Source organism: Schistocerca cancellata, chromosome 2, assembly GCF_023864275.1.
Source record: "Schistocerca cancellata isolate TAMUIC-IGC-003103 chromosome 2, iqSchCanc2.1, whole genome shotgun sequence".
Lineage (NCBI taxonomy): Eukaryota > Metazoa > Arthropoda > Insecta > Orthoptera > Acrididae > Schistocerca > Schistocerca cancellata.
In genome coordinates this window covers 752,880,384-752,901,865 of record NC_064627.1, presented here as the reverse complement: position 1 = coordinate 752,901,865, position 21,482 = coordinate 752,880,384, and the positions used below count along the sequence as shown (strand labels likewise).

At 51.7% G+C, this 21,482-nt stretch overlaps 6 non-coding genes and 5 pseudogenes across 6 annotated transcripts; all 11 read left to right on the top strand.

Moving 5' to 3' along the window:
- The first annotated feature begins 76 nt into the window (after positions 1-76).
- LOC126163282 (U1 spliceosomal RNA) lies at positions 77-239 on the top strand. Its single transcript, XR_007535200.1, has one exon. It is a non-coding gene; the product is annotated as a U1 spliceosomal RNA (small nuclear RNA).
- A 2,113-nt stretch (positions 240-2,352) lies between these two features.
- LOC126163281 (U1 spliceosomal RNA) lies at positions 2,353-2,515 on the top strand. The gene has a single exon (XR_007535199.1). It is a non-coding gene; the product is annotated as a U1 spliceosomal RNA (small nuclear RNA).
- A 2,111-nt stretch (positions 2,516-4,626) lies between these two features.
- Positions 4,627-4,789, top strand: LOC126163280 (U1 spliceosomal RNA). The gene has a single exon (XR_007535198.1). It is a non-coding gene; the product is annotated as a U1 spliceosomal RNA (small nuclear RNA).
- Positions 4,790-5,562: 773 nt separating this feature from the next.
- Positions 5,563-5,709, top strand: LOC126163296 (U1 spliceosomal RNA; annotated as a pseudogene).
- Positions 5,710-7,748: 2,039 nt separating this feature from the next.
- Positions 7,749-7,892, top strand: LOC126163295 (U1 spliceosomal RNA; annotated as a pseudogene).
- Positions 7,893-10,005: 2,113 nt separating this feature from the next.
- On the top strand, positions 10,006-10,168 carry LOC126163279 (U1 spliceosomal RNA). The gene has a single exon (XR_007535197.1). It is a non-coding gene; the product is annotated as a U1 spliceosomal RNA (small nuclear RNA).
- A 2,111-nt stretch (positions 10,169-12,279) lies between these two features.
- On the top strand, positions 12,280-12,442 carry LOC126163278 (U1 spliceosomal RNA). Its single transcript, XR_007535196.1, has one exon. It is a non-coding gene; the product is annotated as a U1 spliceosomal RNA (small nuclear RNA).
- A 2,111-nt stretch (positions 12,443-14,553) lies between these two features.
- On the top strand, positions 14,554-14,716 carry LOC126163277 (U1 spliceosomal RNA). Its single transcript, XR_007535195.1, has one exon. It is a non-coding gene; the product is annotated as a U1 spliceosomal RNA (small nuclear RNA).
- Positions 14,717-16,827: 2,111 nt separating this feature from the next.
- Positions 16,828-16,971, top strand: LOC126163294 (U1 spliceosomal RNA; annotated as a pseudogene).
- Positions 16,972-19,082: 2,111 nt separating this feature from the next.
- Positions 19,083-19,226, top strand: LOC126163293 (U1 spliceosomal RNA; annotated as a pseudogene).
- A 2,109-nt stretch (positions 19,227-21,335) lies between these two features.
- LOC126163292 (U1 spliceosomal RNA) lies at positions 21,336-21,479 on the top strand (annotated as a pseudogene).
- The last annotated feature ends 3 nt before the right edge of the window (positions 21,480-21,482 follow it).

Genomic DNA, 21,482 nt, shown 5'->3' with positions numbered 1-21,482 from the left:
CGAAAACGTCAGGAGCTCTCGTTACATCTCGAGAGCGCGAGGCACTACAAATTCTCGCCTGTGGCGCGACGAAAGCATACTTACCTGGCGTAGGGGCTACCGTGATCATGAAGGCGGTTCCTCCGGGGTGAGGCTCTTCCATTGCACTTCGGTCGAGCTGACCCCCGCGATTACTCCAAATGTGAGTAACTCGGGCGCATAATTTTTGGTAGTCGGGACTTGCGTTCGCGCTGTCCCGGTGTCTATTTCAATTGCAGACGCAGTAATCTGTGCTAGCAGTCGCTAACTAGTGCGTCTGAGCACTCGGCCAGCAACGTGTTCCGCAAGGGACTGCCAAACGCAGCAGCACTCGCGCTAGGCGCGTACCACACGTCTGCGTCGACCTGGCGTCAAACCCAGAGCCAGAGCACACTGTCTGTTCGATAAGCGCGGGGGACGCGCACCAGTAGTAGCAGCGGCAGCCGCGAGATGGCACAAGCGGTCTAACTCTGGTACGACACCCCCATTAATGGTCGAACGGCGACTTTTGGCTTTCTCTGTCCATCAGGGGAATGCGCGCCAAACGCAATTGGACGGCGCGCCATTCCCTGCACGCACGGCGACCGCGGTGGCGCGAGCCGGCGTACACGAGGCGTCGTCCAGCCGAACGCATTGTCGCCTGTGGCCAGGTACATGAGGGGCCGGAAGCAAGCGTCTAGCGTAGCGTCTCAAAACTTGCAGACTTGCGGCACTTGAGGAGCTTGCGGGGATGTGAAATGACGTGGCCAACTGTACCGAAAACGGGGAAGAGAAATTCTAGGCAACGGCAGCTTGTGCTCCCAGGCGGCCACGCTGACTGACAAGGGCCAGCGTTGCTTAAATTCGGTGATGGGACGAGAACCGCTGTAGGCTGTTTATTAGGCCACGACAGTGAGCGTTTACTTTCTGTAAGGAATGTCTTGTCGTCGCAGATGTTGTGTTTCATGTGACTACTTTGCAGGCGACCGGAAAAAAAAAAAAAAAGATTGGTAATGAGCAGTTACAACATGGGGAAGACGAAAAACGGCGTGGTGAGCGCAGAAAATTTCTTTCGTGGTAGCTGTACTCGGGGCTCTCAGGGAAAGTAGAAAACGCAATGTTATCAGGGGTGCTTTTCTTACGAGAAATCGAGTCAAAAAGTCTGTGTTACGCACGTCTTTAACAGGTGCGGAACTTCAAATCTGTTTATGGCTACTTTACAAGCTCGCTATTCGTCTTCCAAAATATTAAAAGTACACCATACCTCCAGATTCAGCCGTCCCCCACCCCCTGTACAAACTGTCTGTCGTATGGGCGCCCTTGGAGTGAGAACAGATAGGTTTCGAATGGAGTGGAAATAACATAAAACTCTTCTTTTTCTCTCTCTATAACAAGTGTAATTAGAAAGAAACAAAAAGCAATTTAGTTTATCCTTACGTACTGCACGTCTAAGCAAAGATACGAAAGGTGGTGGATTTAATGTCACCATAGCTACAAGGTATCAATCGGTTACCAAATACCGCAAAATTAATCTGCTTCTTCGAAATCAACCCGCTTTCCGGACACAGCTGAAATGTTGTCATGAATGAAACTTTATTTTTTCTCTCTTATGCGTGAAGAAAATATCTCCATATTCTGAATGAAAATTTGCACAAATATTCGATCGAGCTTTCCACGTCCTACTCGGAAGGAGAAGCAAAAAGAAGTGTTACCTTTTAAGTGTCTTCTGTTACTCGGCGTCGAATGTCGAACGTGCTGATTGATGTTCGCTCTTGGAGTTCACTGACGTCCTGTTTGTTCGTCGCGCACAACACTCACGAGTGCATCCAGCTCTCTTAGAACATCTGACAGTGTGAGCTGTGGTCCTTCAGTTGCTCGGCGACAGACGACCGCGCGTGACAATGCTGCCGTATTTGCTAGCACTAAGGGCTCTCCTGGAAGGAGGGAAAGTAAAGTGTGGCTTGCATTGTGGCTGCAGAAAGCACTCATTCCGCAGATCTCATTCGCGGTTTCAACAGCCGAGAAAGAGGGCTCGTTTGAGACGGAGAGGAGGGCCCGGAGGCGGCAACCCGGACTTGGCCCGCCATCTTCCGGAGGGAACGGTAAATTAACCCCAGCAGCGGCCGGCGCCGCGAGCCGTATGATGGTGCTCGCACAAAATGCATCGTTTTTCTCGGCAGAGGAGCGTTGTTACGACTGTCTGCCATCTAACTCGACAGCCAATAGCTCTCTTGTAAGGAGACAGGTATATGGACGGCCACCATTCTGTTCGCCGATTGCGAAAACGTCAGGAGCTCTCGTTACATCTCGAGAGCGCGAGGCACTACAAATTCTCGCCTGTGGCGCGACGAAAGCATACTTACCTGGCGTAGGGGCTACCGTGATCATGAAGGCGGTTCCTCCGGGGTGAGGCTCTTCCATTGCACTTCGGTCGAGCTGACCCCCGCGATTACTCCAAATGTGAGTAACTCGGGCGCATAATTTTTGGTAGTCGGGACTTGCGTTCGCGCTGTCCCGGTGTCTATTTCAATTGCAAACGCAGTAATCTGTGCTAGCAGTCGCTAACTAGTGCGTCTGAGCACTCGGCCAGCAACGTGTTCCGCAAGGGACTGCCAAACGCAGCAGCACTCGCGCTAGGCGCGTACCACACGTCTGCGTCGACCTGGCGTCAAACCCAGAGCCAGAGCACACTGTCTGTTCGATAAGCGCGGGGGACGCGCACCAGTAGTAGCAGCGGCAGCCGCGAGATGGCTCAAGCGGTCTAACTCTGGTACGACACCCCCATTAATGGTCGAACGGCGACTTTTGGCTTCTCTGTCCATCAGGGGAATGCGCGCCAAACGCAACTGGACGGCGCGCCATTCCCTGCACGCACGGCGACCGCGGTGGCGCGAGCCGGCGTACACGAGGCGTCGTCCAGCCGAACGCATTGTCGCCTGTGGCCAGGTACATGAGGGGCCGGAAGCAAGCGTCTAGCGTAGCGTCTCAAGACTTGCAGACTTGCGGCACTTGAGGAGCTGGCGGGGATGTGAAATGACGTGGCCAACTGTACCGAAAACGGGGAAGAGAAATTCTAGGCAACGGCAGCTTGTGCTCCCAGGCGGCCACGCTGACTGACAAGGGCCAGCGTTGCTTAAATTCGGTGATGGGACGAGAACCGCTGTAGGCTGTTTATTAGGCCACGACAGTGAGCGTTTACTTTCTGTAAGGAATGTCTTGTCGTCGCAGATGTTGTGTTTCATGTGACTACTTTGCAGGCGACCGGAAAAAAAAAAAAAAGATTGGTAATGAGCAGTTACAACATGGGGAAGACGAAAAACGGCGTGGTGAGCGCAGAAAATTTCTTTCGTGGTAGCTGTACTCGGGGCTCTCAGGGAAAGTAGAAAACGCAATGTTATCAGGGGTGCTTTTCTTACGAGAAATCGAGTCAAAAAGTCTGTGTTACGCACGTCTTTAACAGGTGCGGAACTTCAAATCTGTTTATGGCTACTTTACAAGCTCGCTATTCGTCTTCCAAAATATTAAAAGTACACCATACCTCCAGATTCAGCCGTCCCCCACCCCCTGTACAAACTGTCTGTCGTATGGGCGCCCTTGGAGTGAGAACAGATAGGTTTCGAATGGAGTGGAAATAACATAAAACTCTTCTTTTTCTCTCTCTATAACAAGTGTAATTAGAAAGAAACAAAAAGCAATTTAGTTTATCCTTACGTACTGCACGTCTAAGCAAAGATACGAAAGGTGGTGGATTTAATGTCACCATAGCTACAAGGTATCAATCGGTTACCAAATACCGCAAAATTAATCTGCTTCTTCGAAATCAACCCGCTTTCCGGACACAGCTGAAATGTTGTCATGAATGAAACTTTATTTTTTCTCTCTTATGCGTGAAGAAAATATCTCCATATTCTGAATGAAAATTTGCACAAATATTCGATCGAGCTTTCCACGTCCTACTCGGAAGGAGAAGCAAAAAGAAGTGTTACCTTTTAAGTGTCTTCTGTTACTCGGCGTCGAATGTCGAACGTGCTGATTGATGTTCGCTCTTGGAGTTCACTGACGTCCTGTTTGTTCGTCGCGCACAACACTCACGAGTGCATCCAGCTCTCTTAGAACATCTGACAGTGTGAGCTGTGGTCCTTCAGTTGCTCGGCGACAGACGACCGCGCGTGACAATGCTGCCGTATTTGCTAGCACTAAGGGCTCTCCTGGAAGGAGGGAAAGTAAAGTGTGGCTTGCATTGTGGCTGCAGAAAGCACTCATTCCGCAGATCTCATTCGCGGTTTCAACAGCCGAGAAAGAGGGCTCGTTTGAGACGGAGAGGAGGGCCCGGAGGCGGCAACCCGGACTTGGCCCGCCATCTTCCGGAGGGAACGGTAAATTAACCCCAGCAGCGGCCGGCGCCGCGAGCCGTATGATGGTGCTCGCACAAAATGCATCGTTTTTCTCGGCAGAGGAGCGTTGTTACGACTGTCTGCCATCTAACTCGACAGCCAATAGCTCTCTTGTAAGGAGACAGGTATATGGACGGCCACCATTCTGTTCGCCGATTGCGAAAACGTCAGGAGCTCTCGTTACATCTCGAGAGCGCGAGGCACTACAAATTCTCGCCTGTGGCGCGACGAAAGCATACTTACCTGGCGTAGGGGCTACCGTGATCATGAAGGCGGTTCCTCCGGGGTGAGGCTCTTCCATTGCACTTCGGTCGAGCTGACCCCCGCGATTACTCCAAATGTGAGTAACTCGGGCGCATAATTTTTGGTAGTCGGGACTTGCGTTCGCGCTGTCCCGGTGTCTATTTCAATTGCAAACGCAGTAATCTGTGCTAGCAGTCGCTAACTAGTGCGTCTGAGCACTCGGCCAGCAACGTGTTCCGCAAGGGACTGCCAAACGCAGCAGCACTCGCGCTAGGCGCGTACCACACGTCTGCGTCGACCTGGCGTCAAACCCAGAGCCAGAGCACACTGTCTGTTCGATAAGCGCGGGGGACGCGCACCAGTAGTAGCAGCGGCAGCCGCGAGATGGCACAAGCGGTCTAACTCTGGTACGACACCCCCATTAATGGTCGAACGGCGACTTTTGGCTTTCTCTGTCCATCAGGGGAATGCGCGCCAAACGCAATTGGACGGCGCGCCATTCCCTGCACGCACGGCGACCGCGGTGGCGCGAGCCGGCGTACACGAGGCGTCGTCCAGCCGAACGCATTGTCGCCTGTGGCCAGGTACATGAGGGGCCGGAAGCAAGCGTCTAGCGTAGCGTCTCAAAACTTGCAGACTTGCGGCACTTGAGGAGCTTGCGGGGATGTGAAATGACGTGGCCAACCCCAGCAGCGGCCGGCGCCGCGAGCCGTATGATGGTGCTCGCACAAAATGCATCGTTTTTCTCGGCAGAGGAGCGTTGTTACGACTGTCTGCCATCTAACTCGACAGCCAATAGCTCTCTTGTAAGGAGACAGGTATATGGACGGCCACCATTCTGTTCGCCGATTGCGAAAACGTCAGGAGCTCTCGTTACATCTCGAGAGCGCGAGGCACTACAAATTCTCGCCTGTGGCGCGACGAAAGCATACTTACCTGGCGTAGGGGCTACCGTGATCATGAAGGCGGTTCCATTGCACTTCGGTCGAGCTGACCCCCGCGATTACTCCAAATGTGAGTAACTCGGGCGCATAATTTTTGGTAGTCGGGACTTGCGTCTGAGCACTCGGCCAGCAACGTGTTCCGCAAGGGACTGCCAAACGCAGCAGCACTCGCGCTAGGCGCGTACCACACGTCTGCGTCGACCTGGCGTCAAACCCAGAGCCAGAGCACACTGTCTGTTCGATAAGCGCGGGGGACGCGCACCAGTAGTAGCAGCGGCAGCCGCGAGATGGCTCAAGCGGTCTAACTCTGGTACGACACCCCCATTAATGGTCGAACGGCGACTTTTGGCTTCTCTGTCCATCAGGGGAATGCGCGCCAAACGCAACTGGACGGCGCGCCATTCCCTGCACGCACGGCGACCGCGGTGGCGCGAGCCGGCGTACACGAGGCGTCGTCCAGCCGAACGCATTGTCGCCTGTGGCCAGGTACATGAGGGGCCGGAAGCAAGCGTCTAGCGTAGCGTCTCAAGACTTGCAGACTTGCGGCACTTGAGGAGCTGGCGGGGATGTGAAATGACGTGGCCAACTGTACCGAAAACGGGGAAGAGAAATTCTAGGCAACGGCAGCTTGTGCTCCCAGGCGGCCACGCTGACTGACAAGGGCCAGCGTTGCTTAAATTCGGTGATGGGACGAGAACCGCTGTAGGCTGTTTATTAGGCCACGACAGTGAGCGTTTACTTTCTGTAAGGAATGTCTTGTCGTCGCAGATGTTGTGTTTCATGTGACTACTTTGCAGGCGACCGGAAAAAAAAAAAAAAAGATTGGTAATGAGCAGTTACAACATGGGGAAGACGAAAAACGGCGTGGTGAGCGCAGAAAATTTCTTTCGTGGTAGCTGTACTCGGGGCTCTCAGGGAAAGTAGAAAACGCAATGTTATCAGGGGTGCTTTTCTTACGAGAAATCGAGTCAAAAAGTCTGTGTTACGCACGTCTTTAACAGGTGCGGAACTTCAAATCTGTTTATGGCTACTTTACAAGCTCGCTATTCGTCTTCCAAAATATTAAAAGTACACCATACCTCCAGATTCAGCCGTCCCCCACCCCCTGTACAAACTGTCTGTCGTATGGGCGCCCTTGGAGTGAGAACAGATAGGTTTCGAATGGAGTGGAAATAACATAAAACTCTTCTTTTTCTCTCTCTATAACAAGTGTAATTAGAAAGAAACAAAAAGCAATTTAGTTTATCCTTACGTACTGCACGTCTAAGCAAAGATACGAAAGGTGGTGGATTTAATGTCACCATAGCTACAAGGTATCAATCGGTTACCAAATACCGCAAAATTAATCTGCTTCTTCGAAATCAACCCGCTTTCCGGACACAGCTGAAATGTTGTCATGAATGAAACTTTATTTTTTCTCTCTTATGCGTGAAGAAAATATCTCCATATTCTGAATGAAAATTTGCACAAATATTCGATCGAGCTTTCCACGTCCTACTCGGAAGGAGAAGCAAAAAGAAGTGTTACCTTTTAAGTGTCTTCTGTTACTCGGCGTCGAATGTCGAACGTGCTGATTGATGTTCGCTCTTGGAGTTCACTGACGTCCTGTTTGTTCGTCGCGCACAACACTCACGAGTGCATCCAGCTCTCTTAGAACATCTGACAGTGTGAGCTGTGGTCCTTCAGTTGCTCGGCGACAGACGACCGCGCGTGACAATGCTGCCGTATTTGCTAGCACTAAGGGCTCTCCTGGAAGGAGGGAAAGTAAAGTGTGGCTTGCATTGTGGCTGCAGAAAGCACTCATTCCGCAGATCTCATTCGCGGTTTCAACAGCCGAGAAAGAGGGCTCGTTTGAGACGGAGAGGAGGGCCCGGAGGCGGCAACCCGGACTTGGCCCGCCATCTTCCGGAGGGAACGGTAAATTAACCCCAGCAGCGGCCGGCGCCGCGAGCCGTATGATGGTGCTCGCACAAAATGCATCGTTTTTCTCGGCAGAGGAGCGTTGTTACGACTGTCTGCCATCTAACTCGACAGCCAATAGCTCTCTTGTAAGGAGACAGGTATATGGACGGCCACCATTCTGTTCGCCGATTGCGAAAACGTCAGGAGCTCTCGTTACATCTCGAGAGCGCGAGGCACTACAAATTCTCGCCTGTGGCGCGACGAAAGCATACTTACCTGGCGTAGGGGCTACCGTGATCATGAAGGCGGTTCCATTGCACTTCGGTCGAGCTGACCCCCGCGATTACTCCAAATGTGAGTAACTCGGGCGCATAATTTTTGGTAGTCGGGACTTGCGTTCGCGCTGTCCCGGTGTCTATTTCAATTGCAAACGCAGTAATCTGTGCTAGCAGTCGCTAACTAGTGCGTCTGAGCACTCGGCCAGCAACGTGTTCCGCAAGGGACTGCCAAACGCAGCAGCACTCGCGCTAGGCGCGTACCACACGTCTGCGTCGACCTGGCGTCAAACCCAGAGCCAGAGCACACTGTCTGTTCGATAAGCGCGGGGGACGCGCACCAGTAGTAGCAGCGGCAGCCGCGAGATGGCACAAGCGGTCTAACTCTGGTACGACACCCCCATTAATGGTCGAACGGCGACTTTTGGCTTTCTCTGTCCATCAGGGGAATGCGCGCCAAACGCAATTGGACGGCGCGCCATTCCCTGCACGCACGGCGACCGCGGTGGCGCGAGCCGGCGTACACGAGGCGTCGTCCAGCCGAACGCATTGTCGCCTGTGGCCAGGTACATGAGGGGCCGGAAGCAAGCGTCTAGCGTAGCGTCTCAAAACTTGCAGACTTGCGGCACTTGAGGAGCTTGCGGGGATGTGAAATGACGTGGCCAACTGTACCGAAAACGGGGAAGAGAAATTCTAGGCAACGGCAGCTTGTGCTCCCAGGCGGCCACGCTGACTGACAAGGGCCAGCGTTGCTTAAATTCGGTGATGGGACGAGAACCGCTGTAGGCTGTTTATTAGGCCACGACAGTGAGCGTTTACTTTCTGTAAGGAATGTCTTGTCGTCGCAGATGTTGTGTTTCATGTGACTACTTTGCAGGCGACCGGAAAAAAAAAAAAAAAGATTGGTAATGAGCAGTTACAACATGGGGAAGACGAAAAACGGCGTGGTGAGCGCAGAAAATTTCTTTCGTGGTAGCTGTACTCGGGGCTCTCAGGGAAAGTAGAAAACGCAATGTTATCAGGGGTGCTTTTCTTACGAGAAATCGAGTCAAAAAGTCTGTGTTACGCACGTCTTTAACAGGTGCGGAACTTCAAATCTGTTTATGGCTACTTTACAAGCTCGCTATTCGTCTTCCAAAATATTAAAAGTACACCATACCTCCAGATTCAGCCGTCCCCCACCCCCTGTACAAACTGTCTGTCGTATGGGCGCCCTTGGAGTGAGAACAGATAGGTTTCGAATGGAGTGGAAATAACATAAAACTCTTCTTTTTCTCTCTCTATAACAAGTGTAATTAGAAAGAAACAAAAAGCAATTTAGTTTATCCTTACGTACTGCACGTCTAAGCAAAGATACGAAAGGTGGTGGATTTAATGTCACCATAGCTACAAGGTATCAATCGGTTACCAAATACCGCAAAATTAATCTGCTTCTTCGAAATCAACCCGCTTTCCGGACACAGCTGAAATGTTGTCATGAATGAAACTTTATTTTTTCTCTCTTATGCGTGAAGAAAATATCTCCATATTCTGAATGAAAATTTGCACAAATATTCGATCGAGCTTTCCACGTCCTACTCGGAAGGAGAAGCAAAAAGAAGTGTTACCTTTTAAGTGTCTTCTGTTACTCGGCGTCGAATGTCGAACGTGCTGATTGATGTTCGCTCTTGGAGTTCACTGACGTCCTGTTTGTTCGTCGCGCACAACACTCACGAGTGCATCCAGCTCTCTTAGAACATCTGACAGTGTGAGCTGTGGTCCTTCAGTTGCTCGGCGACAGACGACCGCGCGTGACAATGCTGCCGTATTTGCTAGCACTAAGGGCTCTCCTGGAAGGAGGGAAAGTAAAGTGTGGCTTGCATTGTGGCTGCAGAAAGCACTCATTCCGCAGATCTCATTCGCGGTTTCAACAGCCGAGAAAGAGGGCTCGTTTGAGACGGAGAGGAGGGCCCGGAGGCGGCAACCCGGACTTGGCCCGCCATCTTCCGGAGGGAACGGTAAATTAACCCCAGCAGCGGCCGGCGCCGCGAGCCGTATGATGGTGCTCGCACAAAATGCATCGTTTTTCTCGGCAGAGGAGCGTTGTTACGACTGTCTGCCATCTAACTCGACAGCCAATAGCTCTCTTGTAAGGAGACAGGTATATGGACGGCCACCATTCTGTTCGCCGATTGCGAAAACGTCAGGAGCTCTCGTTACATCTCGAGAGCGCGAGGCACTACAAATTCTCGCCTGTGGCGCGACGAAAGCATACTTACCTGGCGTAGGGGCTACCGTGATCATGAAGGCGGTTCCTCCGGGGTGAGGCTCTTCCATTGCACTTCGGTCGAGCTGACCCCCGCGATTACTCCAAATGTGAGTAACTCGGGCGCATAATTTTTGGTAGTCGGGACTTGCGTTCGCGCTGTCCCGGTGTCTATTTCAATTGCAAACGCAGTAATCTGTGCTAGCAGTCGCTAACTAGTGCGTCTGAGCACTCGGCCAGCAACGTGTTCCGCAAGGGACTGCCAAACGCAGCAGCACTCGCGCTAGGCGCGTACCACACGTCTGCGTCGACCTGGCGTCAAACCCAGAGCCAGAGCACACTGTCTGTTCGATAAGCGCGGGGGACGCGCACCAGTAGTAGCAGCGGCAGCCGCGAGATGGCTCAAGCGGTCTAACTCTGGTACGACACCCCCATTAATGGTCGAACGGCGACTTTTGGCTTCTCTGTCCATCAGGGGAATGCGCGCCAAACGCAACTGGACGGCGCGCCATTCCCTGCACGCACGGCGACCGCGGTGGCGCGAGCCGGCGTACACGAGGCGTCGTCCAGCCGAACGCATTGTCGCCTGTGGCCAGGTACATGAGGGGCCGGAAGCAAGCGTCTAGCGTAGCGTCTCAAGACTTGCAGACTTGCGGCACTTGAGGAGCTGGCGGGGATGTGAAATGACGTGGCCAACTGTACCGAAAACGGGGAAGAGAAATTCTAGGCAACGGCAGCTTGTGCTCCCAGGCGGCCACGCTGACTGACAAGGGCCAGCGTTGCTTAAATTCGGTGATGGGACGAGAACCGCTGTAGGCTGTTTATTAGGCCACGACAGTGAGCGTTTACTTTCTGTAAGGAATGTCTTGTCGTCGCAGATGTTGTGTTTCATGTGACTACTTTGCAGGCGACCGGAAAAAAAAAAAAAAGATTGGTAATGAGCAGTTACAACATGGGGAAGACGAAAAACGGCGTGGTGAGCGCAGAAAATTTCTTTCGTGGTAGCTGTACTCGGGGCTCTCAGGGAAAGTAGAAAACGCAATGTTATCAGGGGTGCTTTTCTTACGAGAAATCGAGTCAAAAAGTCTGTGTTACGCACGTCTTTAACAGGTGCGGAACTTCAAATCTGTTTATGGCTACTTTACAAGCTCGCTATTCGTCTTCCAAAATATTAAAAGTACACCATACCTCCAGATTCAGCCGTCCCCCACCCCCTGTACAAACTGTCTGTCGTATGGGCGCCCTTGGAGTGAGAACAGATAGGTTTCGAATGGAGTGGAAATAACATAAAACTCTTCTTTTTCTCTCTCTATAACAAGTGTAATTAGAAAGAAACAAAAAGCAATTTAGTTTATCCTTACGTACTGCACGTCTAAGCAAAGATACGAAAGGTGGTGGATTTAATGTCACCATAGCTACAAGGTATCAATCGGTTACCAAATACCGCAAAATTAATCTGCTTCTTCGAAATCAACCCGCTTTCCGGACACAGCTGAAATGTTGTCATGAATGAAACTTTATTTTTTCTCTCTTATGCGTGAAGAAAATATCTCCATATTCTGAATGAAAATTTGCACAAATATTCGATCGAGCTTTCCACGTCCTACTCGGAAGGAGAAGCAAAAAGAAGTGTTACCTTTTAAGTGTCTTCTGTTACTCGGCGTCGAATGTCGAACGTGCTGATTGATGTTCGCTCTTGGAGTTCACTGACGTCCTGTTTGTTCGTCGCGCACAACACTCACGAGTGCATCCAGCTCTCTTAGAACATCTGACAGTGTGAGCTGTGGTCCTTCAGTTGCTCGGCGACAGACGACCGCGCGTGACAATGCTGCCGTATTTGCTAGCACTAAGGGCTCTCCTGGAAGGAGGGAAAGTAAAGTGTGGCTTGCATTGTGGCTGCAGAAAGCACTCATTCCGCAGATCTCATTCGCGGTTTCAACAGCCGAGAAAGAGGGCTCGTTTGAGACGGAGAGGAGGGCCCGGAGGCGGCAACCCGGACTTGGCCCGCCATCTTCCGGAGGGAACGGTAAATTAACCCCAGCAGCGGCCGGCGCCGCGAGCCGTATGATGGTGCTCGCACAAAATGCATCGTTTTTCTCGGCAGAGGAGCGTTGTTACGACTGTCTGCCATCTAACTCGACAGCCAATAGCTCTCTTGTAAGGAGACAGGTATATGGACGGCCACCATTCTGTTCGCCGATTGCGAAAACGTCAGGAGCTCTCGTTACATCTCGAGAGCGCGAGGCACTACAAATTCTCGCCTGTGGCGCGACGAAAGCATACTTACCTGGCGTAGGGGCTACCGTGATCATGAAGGCGGTTCCTCCGGGGTGAGGCTCTTCCATTGCACTTCGGTCGAGCTGACCCCCGCGATTACTCCAAATGTGAGTAACTCGGGCGCATAATTTTTGGTAGTCGGGACTTGCGTTCGCGCTGTCCCGGTGTCTATTTCAATTGCAAACGCAGTAATCTGTGCTAGCAGTCGCTAACTAGTGCGTCTGAGCACTCGGCCAGCAACGTGTTCCGCAAGGGACTGCCAAACGCAGCAGCACTCGCGCTAGGCGCGTACCACACGTCTGCGTCGACCTGGCGTCAAACCCAGAGCCAGAGCACACTGTCTGTTCGATAAGCGCGGGGGACGCGCACCAGTAGTAGCAGCGGCAGCCGCGAGATGGCTCAAGCGGTCTAACTCTGGTACGACACCCCCATTAATGGTCGAACGGCGACTTTTGGCTTCTCTGTCCATCAGGGGAATGCGCGCCAAACGCAACTGGACGGCGCGCCATTCCCTGCACGCACGGCGACCGCGGTGGCGCGAGCCGGCGTACACGAGGCGTCGTCCAGCCGAACGCATTGTCGCCTGTGGCCAGGTACATGAGGGGCCGGAAGCAAGCGTCTAGCGTAGCGTCTCAAGACTTGCAGACTTGCGGCACTTGAGGAGCTGGCGGGGATGTGAAATGACGTGGCCAACTGTACCGAAAACGGGGAAGAGAAATTCTAGGCAACGGCAGCTTGTGCTCCCAGGCGGCCACGCTGACTGACAAGGGCCAGCGTTGCTTAAATTCGGTGATGGGACGAGAACCGCTGTAGGCTGTTTATTAGGCCACGACAGTGAGCGTTTACTTTCTGTAAGGAATGTCTTGTCGTCGCAGATGTTGTGTTTCATGTGACTACTTTGCAGGCGACCGGAAAAAAAAAAAAAAGATTGGTAATGAGCAGTTACAACATGGGGAAGACGAAAAACGGCGTGGTGAGCGCAGAAAATTTCTTTCGTGGTAGCTGTACTCGGGGCTCTCAGGGAAAGTAGAAAACGCAATGTTATCAGGGGTGCTTTTCTTACGAGAAATCGAGTCAAAAAGTCTGTGTTACGCACGTCTTTAACAGGTGCGGAACTTCAAATCTGTTTATGGCTACTTTACAAGCTCGCTATTCGTCTTCCAAAATATTAAAAGTACACCATACCTCCAGATTCAGCCGTCCCCCACCCCCTGTACAAACTGTCTGTCGTATGGGCGCCCTTGGAGTGAGAACAGATAGGTTTCGAATGGAGTGGAAATAACATAAAACTCTTCTTTTTCTCTCTCTATAACAAGTGTAATTAGAAAGAAACAAAAAGCAATTTAGTTTATCCTTACGTACTGCACGTCTAAGCAAAGATACGAAAGGTGGTGGATTTAATGTCACCATAGCTACAAGGTATCAATCGGTTACCAAATACCGCAAAATTAATCTGCTTCTTCGAAATCAACCCGCTTTCCGGACACAGCTGAAATGTTGTCATGAATGAAACTTTATTTTTTCTCTCTTATGCGTGAAGAAAATATCTCCATATTCTGAATGAAAATTTGCACAAATATTCGATCGAGCTTTCCACGTCCTACTCGGAAGGAGAAGCAAAAAGAAGTGTTACCTTTTAAGTGTCTTCTGTTACTCGGCGTCGAATGTCGAACGTGCTGATTGATGTTCGCTCTTGGAGTTCACTGACGTCCTGTTTGTTCGTCGCGCACAACACTCACGAGTGCATCCAGCTCTCTTAGAACATCTGACAGTGTGAGCTGTGGTCCTTCAGTTGCTCGGCGACAGACGACCGCGCGTGACAATGCTGCCGTATTTGCTAGCACTAAGGGCTCTCCTGGAAGGAGGGAAAGTAAAGTGTGGCTTGCATTGTGGCTGCAGAAAGCACTCATTCCGCAGATCTCATTCGCGGTTTCAACAGCCGAGAAAGAGGGCTCGTTTGAGACGGAGAGGAGGGCCCGGAGGCGGCAACCCGGACTTGGCCCGCCATCTTCCGGAGGGAACGGTAAATTAACCCCAGCAGCGGCCGGCGCCGCGAGCCGTATGATGGTGCTCGCACAAAATGCATCGTTTTTCTCGGCAGAGGAGCGTTGTTACGACTGTCTGCCATCTAACTCGACAGCCAATAGCTCTCTTGTAAGGAGACAGGTATATGGACGGCCACCATTCTGTTCGCCGATTGCGAAAACGTCAGGAGCTCTCGTTACATCTCGAGAGCGCGAGGCACTACAAATTCTCGCCTGTGGCGCGACGAAAGCATACTTACCTGGCGTAGGGGCTACCGTGATCATGAAGGCGGTTCCTCCGGGGTGAGGCTCTTCCATTGCACTTCGGTCGAGCTGACCCCCGCGATTACTCCAAATGTGAGTAACTCGGGCGCATAATTTTTGGTAGTCGGGACTTGCGTTCGCGCTGTCCCGGTGTCTATTTCAATTGCAAACGCAGTAATCTGTGCTAGCAGTCGCTAACTAGTGCGTCTGAGCACTCGGCCAGCAACGTGTTCCGCAAGGGACTGCCAAACGCAGCAGCACTCGCGCTAGGCGCGTACCACACGTCTGCGTCGACCTGGCGTCAAACCCAGAGCCAGAGCACACTGTCTGTTCGATAAGCGCGGGGGACGCGCACCAGTAGTAGCAGCGGCAGCCGCGAGATGGCTCAAGCGGTCTAACTCTGGTACGACACCCCCATTAATGGTCGAACGGCGACTTTTGGCTTCTCTGTCCATCAGGGGAATGCGCGCCAAACGCAACTGGACGGCGCGCCATTCCCTGCACGCACGGCGACCGCGGTGGCGCGAGCCGGCGTACACGAGGCGTCGTCCAGCCGAACGCATTGTCGCCTGTGGCCAGGTACATGAGGGGCCGGAAGCAAGCGTCTAGCGTAGCGTCTCAAGACTTGCAGACTTGCGGCACTTGAGGAGCTGGCGGGGATGTGAAATGACGTGGCCAACTGTACCGAAAACGGGGAAGAGAAATTCTAGGCAACGGCAGCTTGTGCTCCCAGGCGGCCACGCTGACTGACAAGGGCCAGCGTTGCTTAAATTCGGTGATGGGACGAGAACCGCTGTAGGCTGTTTATTAGGCCACGACAGTGAGCGTTTACTTTCTGTAAGGAATGTCTTGTCGTCGCAGATGTTGTGTTTCATGTGACTACTTTGCAGGCGACCGGAAAAAAAAAAAAAAGATTGGTAATGAGCAGTTACAACATGGGGAAGACGAAAAACGGCGTGGTGAGCGCAGAAAATTTCTTTCGTGGTAGCTGTACTCGGGGCTCTCAGGGAAAGTAGAAAACGCAATGTTATCAGGGGTGCTTTTCTTACGAGAAATCGAGTCAAAAAGTCTGTGTTACGCACGTCTTTAACAGGTGCGGAACTTCAAATCTGTTTATGGCTACTTTACAAGCTCGCTATTCGTCTTCCAAAATATTAAAAGTACACCATACCTCCAGATTCAGCCGTCCCCCACCCCCTGTACAAACTGTCTGTCGTATGGGCGCCCTTGGAGTGAGAACAGATAGGTTTCGAATGGAGTGGAAATAACATAAAACTCTTCTTTTTCTCTCTCTATAACAAGTGTAATTAGAAAGAAACAAAAAGCAATTTAGTTTATCCTTACGTACTGCACGTCTAAGCAAAGATACGAAAGGTGGTGGATTTAATGTCACCATAGCTACAAGGTATCAATCGGTTACCAAATACCGCAAAATTAATCTGCTTCTTCGAAATCAACCCGCTTTCCGGACACAGCTGAAATGTTGTCATGAATGAAACTTTATTTTTTCTCTCTTATGCGTGAAGAAAATATCTCCATATTCTGAATGAAAATTTGCACAAATATTCGATCGAGCTTTCCACGTCCTACTCGGAAGGAGAAGCAAAAAGAAGTGTTACCTTTTAAGTGTCTTCTGTTACTCGGCGTCGAATGTCGAACGTGCTGATTGATGTTCGCTCTTGGAGTTCACTGACGTCCTGTTTGTTCGTCGCGCACAACACTCACGAGTGCATCCAGCTCTCTTAGAACATCTGACAGTGTGAGCTGTGGTCCTTCAGTTGCTCGGCGACAGACGACCGCGCGTGACAATGCTGCCGTATTTGCTAGCACTAAGGGCTCTCCTGGAAGGAGGGAAAGTAAAGTGTGGCTTGCATTGTGGCTGCAGAAAGCACTCATTCCGCAGATCTCATTCGCGGTTTCAACAGCCGAGAAAGAGGGCTCGTTTGAGACGGAGAGGAGGGCCCGGAGGCGGCAACCCGGACTTGGCCCGCCATCTTCCGGAGGGAACGGTAAATTAACCCCAGCAGCGGCCGGCGCCGCGAGCCGTATGATGGTGCTCGCACAAAATGCATCGTTTTTCTCGGCAGAGGAGCGTTGTTACGACTGTCTGCCATCTAACTCGACAGCCAATAGCTCTCTTGTAAGGAGACAGGTATATGGACGGCCACCATTCTGTTCGCCGATTGCGAAAACGTCAGGAGCTCTCGTTACATCTCGAGAGCGCGAGGCACTACAAATTCTCGCCTGTGGCGCGACGAAAGCATACTTACCTGGCGTAGGGGCTACCGTGATCATGAAGGCGGTTCCATTGCACTTCGGTCGAGCTGACCCCCGCGATTACTCCAAATGTGAGTAACTCGGGCGCATAATTTTTGGTAGTCGGGACTTGCGTTCGCGCTGTCCCGGTGTCTATTTCAATTGCAAACGCAGTAATCTGTGCTAGCAGTCGCTAACTAGTGCGTCTGAGCACTCGGCCAGCAACGTGTTCCGCAAGGGACTGCCAAACGCAGCAGCACTCGCGCTAGGCGCGTACCACACGTCTGCGTCGACCTGGCGTCAAACCCAGAGCCAGAGCACACTGTCTGTTCGATAAGCGCGGGGGACGCGCACCAGTAGTAGCAGCGGCAGCCGCGAGATGGCTCAAGCGGTCTAACTCTGGTACGACACCCCCATTAATGGTCGAACGGCGACTTTTGGCTTCTCTGTCCATCAGGGGAATGCGCGCCAAACGCAACTGGACGGCGCGCCATTCCCTGCACGCACGGCGACCGCGGTGGCGCGAGCCGGCGTACACGAGGCGTCGTCCAGCCGAACGCATTGTCGCCTGTGGCCAGGTACATGAGGGGCCGGAAGCAAGCGTCTAGCGTAGCGTCTCAAGACTTGCAGACTTGCGGCACTTGAGGAGCTGGCGGGGATGTGAAATGACGTGGCCAACTGTACCGAAAACGGGGAAGAGAAATTCTAGGCAACGGCAGCTTGTGCTCCCAGGCGGCCACGCTGACTGACAAGGGCCAGCGTTGCTTAAATTCGGTGATGGGACGAGAACCGCTGTAGGCTGTTTATTAGGCCACGACAGTGAGCGTTTACTTTCTGTAAGGAATGTCTTGTCGTCGCAGATGTTGTGTTTCATGTGACTACTTTGCAGGCGACCGGAAAAAAAAAAAAAAGATTGGTAATGAGCAGTTACAACATGGGGAAGACGAAAAACGGCGTGGTGAGCGCAGAAAATTTCTTTCGTGGTAGCTGTACTCGGGGCTCTCAGGGAAAGTAGAAAACGCAATGTTATCAGGGGTGCTTTTCTTACGAGAAATCGAGTCAAAAAGTCTGTGTTACGCACGTCTTTAACAGGTGCGGAACTTCAAATCTGTTTATGGCTACTTTACAAGCTCGCTATTCGTCTTCCAAAATATTAAAAGTACACCATACCTCCAGATTCAGCCGTCCCCCACCCCCTGTACAAACTGTCTGTCGTATGGGCGCCCTTGGAGTGAGAACAGATAGGTTTCGAATGGAGTGGAAATAACATAAAACTCTTCTTTTTCTCTCTCTATAACAAGTGTAATTAGAAAGAAACAAAAAGCAATTTAGTTTATCCTTACGTACTGCACGTCTAAGCAAAGATACGAAAGGTGGTGGATTTAATGTCACCATAGCTACAAGGTATCAATCGGTTACCAAATACCGCAAAATTAATCTGCTTCTTCGAAATCAACCCGCTTTCCGGACACAGCTGAAATGTTGTCATGAATGAAACTTTATTTTTTCTCTCTTATGCGTGAAGAAAATATCTCCATATTCTGAATGAAAATTTGCACAAATATTCGATCGAGCTTTCCACGTCCTACTCGGAAGGAGAAGCAAAAAGAAGTGTTACCTTTTAAGTGTCTTCTGTTACTCGGCGTCGAATGTCGAACGTGCTGATTGATGTTCGCTCTTGGAGTTCACTGACGTCCTGTTTGTTCGTCGCGCACAACACTCACGAGTGCATCCAGCTCTCTTAGAACATCTGACAGTGTGAGCTGTGGTCCTTCAGTTGCTCGGCGACAGACGACCGCGCGTGACAATGCTGCCGTATTTGCTAGCACTAAGGGCTCTCCTGGAAGGAGGGAAAGTAAAGTGTGGCTTGCATTGTGGCTGCAGAAAGCACTCATTCCGCAGATCTCATTCGCGGTTTCAACAGCCGAGAAAGAGGGCTCGTTTGAGACGGAGAGGAGGGCCCGGAGGCGGCAACCCGGACTTGGCCCGCCATCTTCCGGAGGGAACGGTAAATTAACCCCAGCAGCGGCCGGCGCCGCGAGCCGTATGATGGTGCTCGCACAAAATGCATCGTTTTTCTCGGCAGAGGAGCGTTGTTACGACTGTCTGCCATCTAACTCGACAGCCAATAGCTCTCTTGTAAGGAGACAGGTATATGGACGGCCACCATTCTGTTCGCCGATTGCGAAAACGTCAGGAGCTCTCGTTACATCTCGAGAGCGCGAGGCACTACAAATTCTCGCCTGTGGCGCGACGAAAGCATACTTACCTGGCGTAGGGGCTACCGTGATCATGAAGGCGGTTCCATTGCACTTCGGTCGAGCTGACCCCCGCGATTACTCCAAATGTGAGTAACTCGGGCGCATAATTTTTGGTAGTCGGGACTTGCGTTCGCGCTGTCCCGGTGTCTATTTCAATTGCAAACGCAGTAATCTGTGCTAGCAGTCGCTAACTAGTGCGTCTGAGCACTCGGCCAGCAACGTGTTCCGCAAGGGACTGCCAAACGCAGCAGCACTCGCGCTAGGCGCGTACCACACGTCTGCGTCGACCTGGCGTCAAACCCAGAGCCAGAGCACACTGTCTGTTCGATAAGCGCGGGGACGCGCACCAGTAGTAGCAGCGGCAGCCGCGAGATGGCTCAAGCGGTCTAACTCTGGTACGACACCCCCATTAATGGTCGAACGGCGACTTTTGGCTTCTCTGTCCATCAGGGGAATGCGCGCCAAACGCAACTGGACGGCGCGCCATTCCCTGCACGCACGGCGACCGCGGTGGCGCGAGCCGGCGTACACGAGGCGTCGTCCAGCCGAACGCATTGTCGCCTGTGGCCAGGTACATGAGGGGCCGGAAGCAAGCGTCTAGCGTAGCGTCTCAAGACTTGCAGACTTGCGGCACTTGAGGAGCTGGCGGGGATGTGAAATGACGTGGCCAACTGTACCGAAAACGGGGAAGAGAAATTCTAGGCAACGGCAGCTTGTGCTCCCAGGCGGCCACGCTGACTGACAAGGGCCAGCGTTGCTTAAATTCGGTGATGGGACGAGAACCGCTGTAGGCTGTTTATTAGGCCACGACAGTGAGCGTTTACTTTCTGTAAGGAATGTCTTGTCGTCGCAGATGTTGTGTTTCATGTGACTACTTTGCAGGCGACCGGAAAAAAAAAAAAAAGATTGGTAATGAGCAGTTACAACATGGGGAAGACGAAAAACGGCGTGGTGAGCGCAGAAAATTTCTTTCGTGGTAGCTGTACTCGGGGCTCTCAGGGAAAGTAGAAAACGCAATGTTATCAGGGGTGCTTTTCTTACGAGAAATCGAGTCAAAAAGTCTGTGTTACGCACGTCTTTAACAGGTGCGGAACTTCAAATCTGTTTATGGCTACTTTACAAGCTCGCTATTCGTCTTCCAAAATATTAAAAGTACACCATACCTCCAGATTCAGCCGTCCCCCACCCCCTGTACAAACTGTCTGTCGTATGGGCGCCCTTGGAGTGAGAACAGATAGGTTTCGAATGGAGTGGAAATAACATAAAACTCTTCTTTTTCTCTCTCTATAACAAGTGTAATTAGAAAGAAACAAAAGCAATTTAGTTTATCCTTACGTACTGCACGTCTAAGCAAAGATACGAAAGGTGGTGGATTTAATGTCACCATAGCTACAAGGTATCAATCGGTTACCAAATACCGCAAAATTAATCTGCTTCTTCGAAATCAACCCGCTTTCCGGACACAGCTGAAATGTTGTCATGAATGAAACTTTATTTTTTCTCTCTTATGCGTGAAGAAAATATCTCCATATTCTGAATGAAAATTTGCACAAATATTCGATCGAGCTTTCCACGTCCTACTCGGAAGGAGAAGCAAAAAGAAGTGTTACCTTTTAAGTGTCTTCTGTTACTCGGCGTCGAATGTCGAACGTGCTGATTGATGTTCGCTCTTGGAGTTCACTGACGTCCTGTTTGTTCGTCGCGCACAACACTCACGAGTGCATCCAGCTCTCTTAGAACATCTGACAGTGTGAGCTGTGGTCCTTCAGTTGCTCGGCGACAGACGACCGCGCGTGACAATGCTGCCGTATTTGCTAGCACTAAGGGCTCTCCTGGAAGGAGGGAAAGTAAAGTGTGGCTTGCATTGTGGCTGCAGAAAGCACTCATTCCGCAGATCTCATTCGCGGTTTCAACAGCCGAGAAAGAGGGCTCGTTTGAGACGGAGAGGAGGGCCCGGAGGCGGCAACCCGGACTTGGCCCGCCATCTTCCGGAGGGAACGGTAAATTAACCCCAGCAGCGGCCGGCGCCGCGAGCCGTATGATGGTGCTCGCACAAAATGCATCGTTTTTCTCGGCAGAGGAGCGTTGTTACGACTGTCTGCCATCTAACTCGACAGCCAATAGCTCTCTTGTAAGGAGACAGGTATATGGACGGCCACCATTCTGTTCGCCGATTGCGAAAACGTCAGGAGCTCTCGTTACATCTCGAGAGCGCGAGGCACTACAAATTCTCGCCTGTGGCGCGACGAAAGCATACTTACCTGGCGTAGGGGCTACCGTGATCATGAAGGCGGTTCCATTGCACTTCGGTCGAGCTGACCCCCGCGATTACTCCAAATGTGAGTAACTCGGGCGCATAATTTTTGGTAGTCGGGACTTGCGTTCGCGCTGTCCCGGTGT